At 53.1% G+C, this 9,260-nt stretch overlaps 1 long non-coding RNA gene across 1 annotated transcript; it reads left to right on the forward strand.

Moving 5' to 3' along the window:
- The first annotated feature begins 1,858 nt into the window (after positions 1-1,858).
- On the forward strand, positions 1,859-5,158 carry LOC150022765 (uncharacterized). The gene is made up of 3 exons (XR_016509689.1): positions 1,859-1,934; positions 4,483-4,639; positions 4,734-5,158. It is a non-coding gene; the product is annotated as an uncharacterized LOC150022765 (long non-coding RNA).
- The last annotated feature ends 4,102 nt before the right edge of the window (positions 5,159-9,260 follow it).

The following is a 9,260-nucleotide window of genomic DNA, read 5'->3' on the forward strand; positions in this document are numbered from 1 at the left end:
TCTCTTATCAATTTGTTTCTAGTGCATACAGATTCAAGTTATTCTTATATACAGATTTTGTATCCAGCAAGCCCTGGAGCCCTAACCCTTAACCCCCAGGGAGGGGAGTGGGGCATCCACGGCTTGAAAGCTCAGGGACAGGCAGATTCGGAAGGTGCAGCCCCACAGGTTAAAAGAGAACGGAGTGTCTGTGTTTTCAGGGGTCTGTGCCCTGGCCCCCCGAGCTCTCTATTCCATCCCTCTGAGTCACTCACCTGGCTCCCAGTGCACCCTGGGCAACTGGGAGTCCAGGAAGTGGAACCAGAAATCAGAGCCAGACAGCTGGGGAAAGGCAGGCATGGGGCGGGCGGACTGGGAGCCAGCTTCTGAGCATCGACAGAAGCCAGGAGTCTGCTCCCCCATCTCTCCACCTACCACCTCTTTATCTTCCCATGTTTTGTGCTCATTACAAAGGGGAAGTGAGGTGATTCACAAAACTGCCAACAATTCGGTAAGAAGAAATTAATCTGTAAGGAAATTGAAGTGGAAATGGAATGTGGACATAAACTGAAATCAGGTGGGGGGTGAGTCAAACCATGGGCGGAAGAACAGGTCAGAGCCAGGCACAGCCAAAGTCATTGCCAAGGCCAGATCCAGACAGAGATTTGGGAGCAGACGCAAGGCTCCATCTTGTACCTCTGAGAGTCCGCATTTATTTTGACCACCATCATCTCCTGTCTGGATGTCTGCGTTAGCCTGTCCATTTTCCTGGTTCCAGCTCTCCCCACTCCCCACCATCTACTATCCAGATAGTTACCAGAGTGACCTTTTGAAAACCCAATTTAACCCTAGAATGGCAAGAAATATCTACAAATCATACCTGTGATAAAGGTCTAATATCCAAAATATTTAAAGAATGCTTACAACTCATCCATGAAAGACAACCCAATTTAAAACGGGATGTAGACGTTTCTCCAAAGAAGAACTACAAACAACCAATACTTATATGAAAAGATGCTCAACCACATTAGCCCTCAGGGAAAAGCCGATGAAATCTACCATGGGATACCGCTTTGTACCCACTAGGGTGACTATCATCCAAAAGACAGACAAAAACAAGTATTGGTGTGGACGTGGAGAAACTGGGACCCTCACACTTTGCTTTTCAGTGAAAATGGTGCGATCACTTCAGGACACAGTTTGGCAGTTCCTCAAAATGTTAACATAGGGTTACCATGTGACCCAGCAATTCTGATCATGGGCACATACTCCAAAGCATTGAGATACCATAATGCCACAGAAGGGAAAACCTACTGTTCTCTGCAACATGGATGAATCTAATATAGTGTTACATCAAAGAAATCAGGACAAATGAATACAAATTGTATGATTCCATGTATGCAAAGGTGAAAAACAGGCAAAACTAATTTTTTGGTCCATAGCAAAAGCATGGGAAGGGACTGAGAACCCTTGGGCCTTGGAGATGGCAAGAATCAGGCCTCTCGGTTTGGCTGAACTAAATGGTTGGGTTGGTGAAGCATGGGTTGGTCTGTGAGCTTCACTTTAAAACTGGTTTCTCTTTTTTATCCTAATGGCTTGGAGAGAAAGGGTCCAGAGGTCTGAGAGGGGGGGAAACCTAAAATATTCCCCTCAGCCCAAACTAAGTATAGTGGGCAAAAGGATTTTGGACAGGTGTGACATGCCTTGTACACCTTCCTCCTAAGAAGCTTTTCTTTTCCCTAATGTGGGACATTGAAAAATTAATCCCTGCCTTTTGTCATCTAGTGGTTACGGATTGAATGATGCCTTCTAAACCTGTTGCCAAATCTGTTGCCGCCAGAATACAACAAGGATGCCAGCCTGTTAAACCAAGTACACTGGTATCCGGGGACAGCCAACTGATCTGGAGTCTGCAAGATCCTTCCCTATCTTATTAGGGATTTCTGGACCCAAGGGTAAGTAGGACAATGACCATGCCCAGCTTGAAGCAGCTAGAGGAGCATGAGACCTTCACCCATTGTCCTTTATAAGATTATAAAGGGTCTTAAGTCTGAGGGGGGGGGGTTGTTACAGAGCGGGGGTGCCCCTCAAAATAAATTAATTAGTTACCTTTTTTAAAAAAAGCATCAGGCCTCAGGCACCACCTGGGCTTTCTTTGCCTTTTGCCTCACCTCCCGTTTAGAAGTCATCAGTAGTCCCTCCAAATGTGTTTCTCTCCAGCACAGAAATCACACCCCTAGCCCATTCTGGACACACACGTTTCCAATCCCTTCACCTGGGACACAACCTCTTCCCTTACTTCGCATTCAGAAAGTGCTGGGGAAGGCTTCTAATCAGCTGGAGACGATATTTACTGACCCTTGTCTAGGCAGGCGAACAGTAGCTTAGGGAGCTCCTACTAGAACCCAATAGTTGGAGTTGGGGAGTGGGAAGAGGTTTGTCCCAAAGGGATATGCAGTTTCCAAAAGACAGATTGACTGGAGACAGACAATTTCATAAATGTGCATGTCATTCAGGCCCCTCCTTTCCTGGAATTCACTCAGCTGATGACTTCTGTCCTTTCCAGACCGACAGTTTATGCCTCTGCCCTCTCCGAAGTTAGTCTTCATGTTGCAAAGAGGCCTCAGGCCTTGCAGGCAGCTTGGGAAACACTTTCTTGGGTATACTCAAGATCAGCAGTCACTTCTTGTGCTCAGTGGCATTTTCTGCCTTTAAGAACTCCACAAACATAACAATGCTTGGTTCAGTCAATTTGGCAATGCCTACTAAATTTTAAGTGTCTATATCTTTGACCCAGCATTTCTGCTTCTAGAAACCTATTCTATACTCATAGAAACACTCACAAGCACACAAAAACATATGTGTAAGGATATACATTGCAGTACTGTTTATATAAAGGAAAAGCAATGTTGAAAGGGGTTGAATTCCAAGCATCTACTAACGGGAAACTCCTCACGTAAATGATTATTCATATACACAATGAACACTGTACAATTGCTTAAAAAATGAGATCCTAATACTGAAACCACTTCAAGATATGTTTAAGTCAAAAAGCAAGTTGCAAAACAATATTTATGGTAAGAGTGGTAACGGTGATGATGCTGATAATAATGCTAGCTATGTTAGTAGGTGCAGAGAAAAAAAATCTGAACAGATTCCAAAGCACTGTACTAACAAGAGTTTCTGGCATTGGGGGCGGAGGGGCGGGAGCAGGGTGCAGATTTATGCAGCACTTTCATCTTCCCAAGTATACATTTCTGTAGTATTTGAGTTTGTAAAAAGAAAATATATTTCTTCAGGATGTAAAACATGAAATGATTTTTTTTTTTTTTTTTTTAAGAAAGGGTCTTGAAAGTTGGGGCAGTGTGACAGATGTTGTCTGATTGCCTTTCAGACAGATGTCATGTGTTCACAAGGTTATTTAAGAATTCAGACTTATCTCCCCGCTCGCTGACCCATAACACAACAGACTAAATGTTTGACATGGGAAAATTCTCTGGGACAAAAGAGCTTATTCAAGCAGATCTAACAGCCATGAGCTCTCTCATAATCAGCAGAGAGACAGGCGTTGTTATGCCCGTGCTGGGGGTGGGGAGAGGGTGGGAGAGGAGTCAGGGGAGGGTTGGCCATGGGCTGGAAAGGCGACTCGCTCTTTTCTCCTTCTACTAGCTCCAGTGGCCTTGGCGCTGCTGAAAACGAAGCACCCGTGCTGGTTGGAATGTGGGGGAGTTGGGGTGGGAGACCCCAAGGGAAGTCAGGAAGCTGCAGCAGGGGGGTGGGAAGGAAGCCATGGACTTCTCAGAACTCCAAAGGAGCAACCCTAATCAGAGCTAACGGGGAGGGTGAGGTGCGTTTGAGAGGTGGGCGATTGAAAAAGCGCCCTGAGGAAGAAGGCCTATGTCAGGGAGCCTGGCATCAAAACTGCCTCCTGAGCTGTTCCGGCATGAGGCAGGCTCTCTCCGAATCAGAGGGTGGCACCGATAATGCCTAACCTGTAAGCTGACTTCTGCATTTCCAAATCCTATGGGATGAACACAGCCCTCGAGGGACACAGGGCAGCTCTAAGGCATGTGAACAGGGAAACCAAGGGTCATGTGCCTGGTGTCCAGCTCCCTCCTAAGACCCATCTGACCACATAGGTCATGTTGAGTCCGTGTCTGTCGGAGACACTTCTTGGACTCAAGTGGACCCCGTACAACATACTTGATTGTTATTTTAGGGCGTTTCTGTGTGCTATAGTCTCTCTTTGTGGAAGGAGCAGAGAAAGAGGTATCTACACACCTCCTTACATAAACACAGACATGTCTGCTGCTCCTTTTTACAGGGCAGCTGGGTGGGCCACACACCGGTTTCCCACTGGTCTTCATTCCATTAAAGCTCATCAGAAATGTGCTTATGCATTTCGTCAAGAATGCTGGTCTCTCCCGAGAAGGAAGTTGTTAATTGTATCACACGAAAATAATTCAGCCCCAGACCAGTCTGAGAACAATTTTTCTTTTCCAGATTGTTGGCATACATAAAAGTCACAGAGGAGGGTGGGGAGTGGACCCCCTCCTTACCCCAGGTTTGTCCATGTGACCCCCTCCTCAAAGGTGATCCCTTTCCCAGAACTTTCTGCTCCACTGATCACTGTTGGTCACACCAGGATCACAGACTCAGGGTAAGTGTGGCTCCTTCCCCCAGGGTCTCCCCAAGGGCAAGGGGTGGGAGGGAGTTTGAACTTGGGAATAAAAGAACTTCCCTTCCATTTCCAGGGCGAAGACTCCAATTTGGATTCAGCCTACTTTACTGAAAGTTTGAGAAGACAGATGGCCCACCCCACCACAGGGACAAAGTAGGCATCCCCTGCTTAAAGAGTTTCCTAGCCATTCAACCAGCAGTCCCTCTAGGCTCACCCCTCACCCCCTTTGCTGATGCTGTGATCCACTCCTAGCTCCAAAAACATTTCCCCCACTTCCTTATGCAGAGCAATTCCTGCTTAGTACTTCCTACCACCAACCTGCTTTGCATATTCAAAGTCCCATCGCTGTGCTCTTCCAGTAAAGGGGTGTCTTGCCCACATCAAGAGTGTCCTCTCTTCTGGCCCCTCTCTGCTTTTGAGGAAGGGGCTGGGAGGGGGGCAGATACATTACCACATACCCACCCCTTCTCCTGGGTCTCTAGATAGGATCTTGAGGTTGCCCACTTACAAGGGGGAAGTGACTCTAATATGACTGAAGCCACCAGCGCCCCCACACATCCTCCGCGGTTGTCCCCTTCTACCTTCTGCGACACGCTGAGAACACACCTCAGCCAAAGCTGAGGGACAGATGCTAACCGCCAAAGGACAGAGTGGAAGACCCCCCAGGACCCGCCTCCTCCCCCAGTCTCTGGACCCTTCGGAGGGGCACGTGAACTTGGGTCCTTCTAGAGAAGTGAGGAGGAGGAAAACAGAATAAGTCAAACATAAACTGGGCCATGGGGGAGGGAGGTCACAGAAATGGTGGGTTTCCTGGAACTGCTAAAGCGTCCCCCATGAGGCCGAAAGGAGGCTCAAAATAGAGCCTGAGTTGTAGAATTATTGAACTCTTTTTTGATTCGCACACTTGAATCTAGCTTTGAAATAGAACTTGCTGCTATATGAATTAGAGATTAACCTTTATTAAGCACCTAATATAATTCAGGAACTGCTGGGCACTGACGATAAAACACGGAGAAACCGACCGACATGAACAGACGATTACATGCCCACGTGAAGGCTCCCAGGTGGGGAGTCACAGAAGGAATCCTGAGGCTGTGACCCTGTGCAGCGAACACTCTAAACACTTTCAGCGAGAAAGAAGAAGAGAGAGAGGGAGAGAGAGGGAGAGAGAGGGAGAGGGAGGGAGAGGGAGACCAGAAGATAGGGACACGAGCCTTGAGAACACGTCAGGCTCAGCAGGAGTTGGGAGAAAACAGAGGTTTGAGGCGGGAAGGTGTCCCAGGGACAGAGAGCAGGCACGAAGGTGGAGGTGCGGGGCTCCAAGAAGCGAACTGCAGGGCCTTCAGGTGGAGACGTCCAAGGGCCGGCACGTGAGGTCGGAGCAGCGGGCAGGTGGGAGAGAGTGAACAAGGCCAGCACAGGTAGAAAGACCTGTTCGCGGAGGAATTGGGGTGCTCTCCCAAGTGCCTGGGGGCGCCCCCTCTAAGTAGCTAAAATGACCTCAGGATCCCCTACTGAGCAGTGAAGGCATCTTGCCAGAGCAGTCCCCAAATTTCCAGGGAACTTGTGGCCCTGACTGTGATCTCCGGGTTTCTCCCCTGCTGGAAACACCCAGCATGGCGGGGTCCACAGGGCAGAGAACGCAGGGCAGCAGCTGCCCCCTCACAGGGACCTTCACGCAGGGTCCCAGCCTGGCCAGCAGGGCTCCGGCCCTGCCCGGAGGGACACGGAAGGGACTGGTGCAGAAAGGGTGCCAAAGGCCATCTAGTTTGGCTCCAAACAGGCTGACTCTCCAACCTCAGAGCCCCCTTCACAGGTTGCCGGAGGCCCGTGGACAGTGGTAACAGCTCCTGGGGACTGAGCGCTGGGCTGGTGCCAGGACAGAGCCAGCACTTGCCAGCATCTCATGTGATGCCCGTAGTGACGGAAGGAGCACTTACAGATCCCTAACCGCTAGTAGCTGCTGTCATTTTCATTGTGACTCCTCAGGCCATTCCTGTCCACCCCCCGCCCCTGCCCCTGCCAGGGGCTCATGCAGCCCAGCTCTGGGCCCCTCCCACCCAGGACTCCAGCACCCACACTCTCTGCCATTGCTTCTTTGGGTGCAAACAGGGCTCTGCCTTGTTCACCTTCCTCTCCTGCACCAGGTGGGCTCTGGCAGGGCCTCTGGAAGGAACTCCGCCATGAAGGGAAGAAGGGTCCCCAAAAGAGAGCAGTGGGGGAGTGGTAGCCTCTGCTCCCCGAACTGGGGCAGCTGTCCCCACGGTGGCCTTTGTGCCCAAAGCACCCTTCTCTGCCACATCCCTGTGGCGACCAGATGAGTTGCCCCGCAAAGACCCTTTCCCGGACATGCTGGTCATCGTCCCCTGGGCCACCAGCCCCCGTCCAGGTGTAGCTCCCGTCACAGCCTCAGGGCCCCCGCAGCAGCAATGTCCTCCTCCGTCTCTTCCAAAAGAAGTTCCTCCTTCTATCTCTGACCCTTCAGTGACCTGCATACCTGCCTGGCAGGGAGGGGCTCAGGCCACCTGCTTCCTCCGAGGCCTCCAGTGTGATCCCTCAACAGTCTTGATGTGGAGCACACGGCACCTGCACTGTGCAGGCCCTTCTGAGGCTGTCACGGGGATGCCCCCAAGAGCCCCGGCCACGGTCCTGGTGACCACAGCCACAGCTCGGAACCCTGTGCCCCTCTCCAGCTCCCACTGAGACCAGCTCTGCCTGGCCTGGTGTGTCCCCCTGCGTCTGTAGTCAGGCCTCTGCGTCCTCCCTGGAGGCCCGCCCACCTGCTCCTAGTTCCCCATCTCTCTTCTACCACTCCCTCCACCCAGGACAGGGGTACACCCAGGCTCCCCTTCCAGACTCCGCCCACTGCCCCCACCCCACAACCGCCTGCCCCCAGCTGTCTCAGCAACCCCAGCCTGCCCAGCAAATCCGTGTCAGACCTTGGGTCCTCTCGTTCTACCCCTTTCGGCCACAGGTCGCCAGAGGCGTCCTGTAGTCCGAGGTCTGTGTCACCCACTTCCCAGGGGCGACAGAAAGCACCTTCCCAGAACCCGGCAGGTTCTACTGTCTGGAACTGCAGAGTCATCCGGAAAATGAGAAACCGGGTGTTGGGTGCCTGATATGTGAAGATAGGGGTTTGTAGGGGTTGCAGGTTGGCGGGGGGTGGGGGGGGGTGCGGGGGGGGGGGGCAGAAGGGAAGGCAGTCACACAAACTTGTCTTCAGAAGAGCCCAGAAACCAGCCCACAAAGTAGGATCAGTGTGGGCGGGAGGCGCGAGCTTTGCCAGGAGAGCCATACCAGGACCCACGGGACTCCTCCTCCATGTGACCCTCCTCCATCCGCCGGTGCCCAGCCCACAGCTCGAGAGGCCCCGGGTGTGCCGCCTGGGCCTCCTCGGCCCGGGTGTGGTTGGCAGCTCTGGAGCGGGGGCCCCGCCACTTACTTCCTCAGCCTCCTCACGGCCTGTGGCTTCCCACCAAGACCTCCAGCCCACTGCCTCTGTGTTCCCATGTACTGCCCTCCCTGCCCTCTTCCTGTGCCAGCCACCTTCCCACCGGCCACCTGAGGGCTATGCCAGGGGCAGACTCACTAACAGGCACGGGACGTGCTTCGGGCATGTGTGCCCTTCCCTCACCCACACCCCACACCCCCAACACACAGAGGATGTGTCAGACCTGGGGGCATGCCACCACCACCTGGGTCGGCCACACTCCCACGGGAGAGGTGGCCCTGGGGAGGGGCGGGGAAGGGCCTGGCCGCTCACCTTCTCCCAAATGCTGACCTGCAGACGCTCTCGGAGCTGTGAGGCCAGCAGGGGCAGGAAGGGGCTCCCAGCCGGGCTCCCAAAGCCTGGTGGATGGTCGGGGCTGCTGCGGCCCAGAGGGGAAAAAGCCCCACACTGCGGCTAATGAGGACAGGACACAGGGCTCGGGGCCGGAGGGAAGTGGTCCGCTGTGGTCCTCAGGGCAGAGCTCAGGCAGTTTATCAGCCAGTGCCCACAGGCCATGCTTCGGACTGATCCAGGCCTGTGCTCCTCCAGGAAGGGCCTGGACGAAGATTCCAGCCCCCGGGAAATGTCCCCTCCCTCTTCTGCTGGGGCCCGACCAGGGTGTTTCATAACCAGCTACCAGCGGCAGGGAGCACCATCACCGCCCCCATGAACCTGGCTGAGATGAACAGGGGGCGGTGGCCTTGAAGGGGAAAGACTCAGCCAAAGGGGACAATCTCAGCTCCCGGGAAGAGGCGGCCGACGGGGACGGAGAACGGGCAGCGGCGGTAACTGACCGCGTATCCAGGAGTTCAGATCGTGGCCACGCTGCCCGGCAGTTTCCATCCTCTTTCCCCATGCGCTTCCTTCCTCCCAGCGCAAGGCGGGTGGGGACCATGCCCGACCACCCGCAGCCTAAGGGGGAGCGAGGCAGGGTATACACTCGGCGTCCATTAATGGCAAAGAGGACCAGCACTGAGCTCAGACGCCCCGCTTACTAGCCGAATGGTCAAATCGCTTGAGCTCTGTAAGCCTCGGTGTCCCCGTCTGTAAAATGGTGGTGATATCAGTGTCATCTCGCAGGAGTGCGCAGAAAAGAAACCGGATACAGTG

The sequence above is a fragment of the Furipterus horrens genome, unplaced genomic scaffold (genome assembly GCF_987537825.1).
Source record: "Furipterus horrens unplaced genomic scaffold, mFurHor1.1.pri manual_scaffold_1, whole genome shotgun sequence".
NCBI classification, from domain to species: domain Eukaryota; kingdom Metazoa; phylum Chordata; class Mammalia; order Chiroptera; family Furipteridae; genus Furipterus; species Furipterus horrens.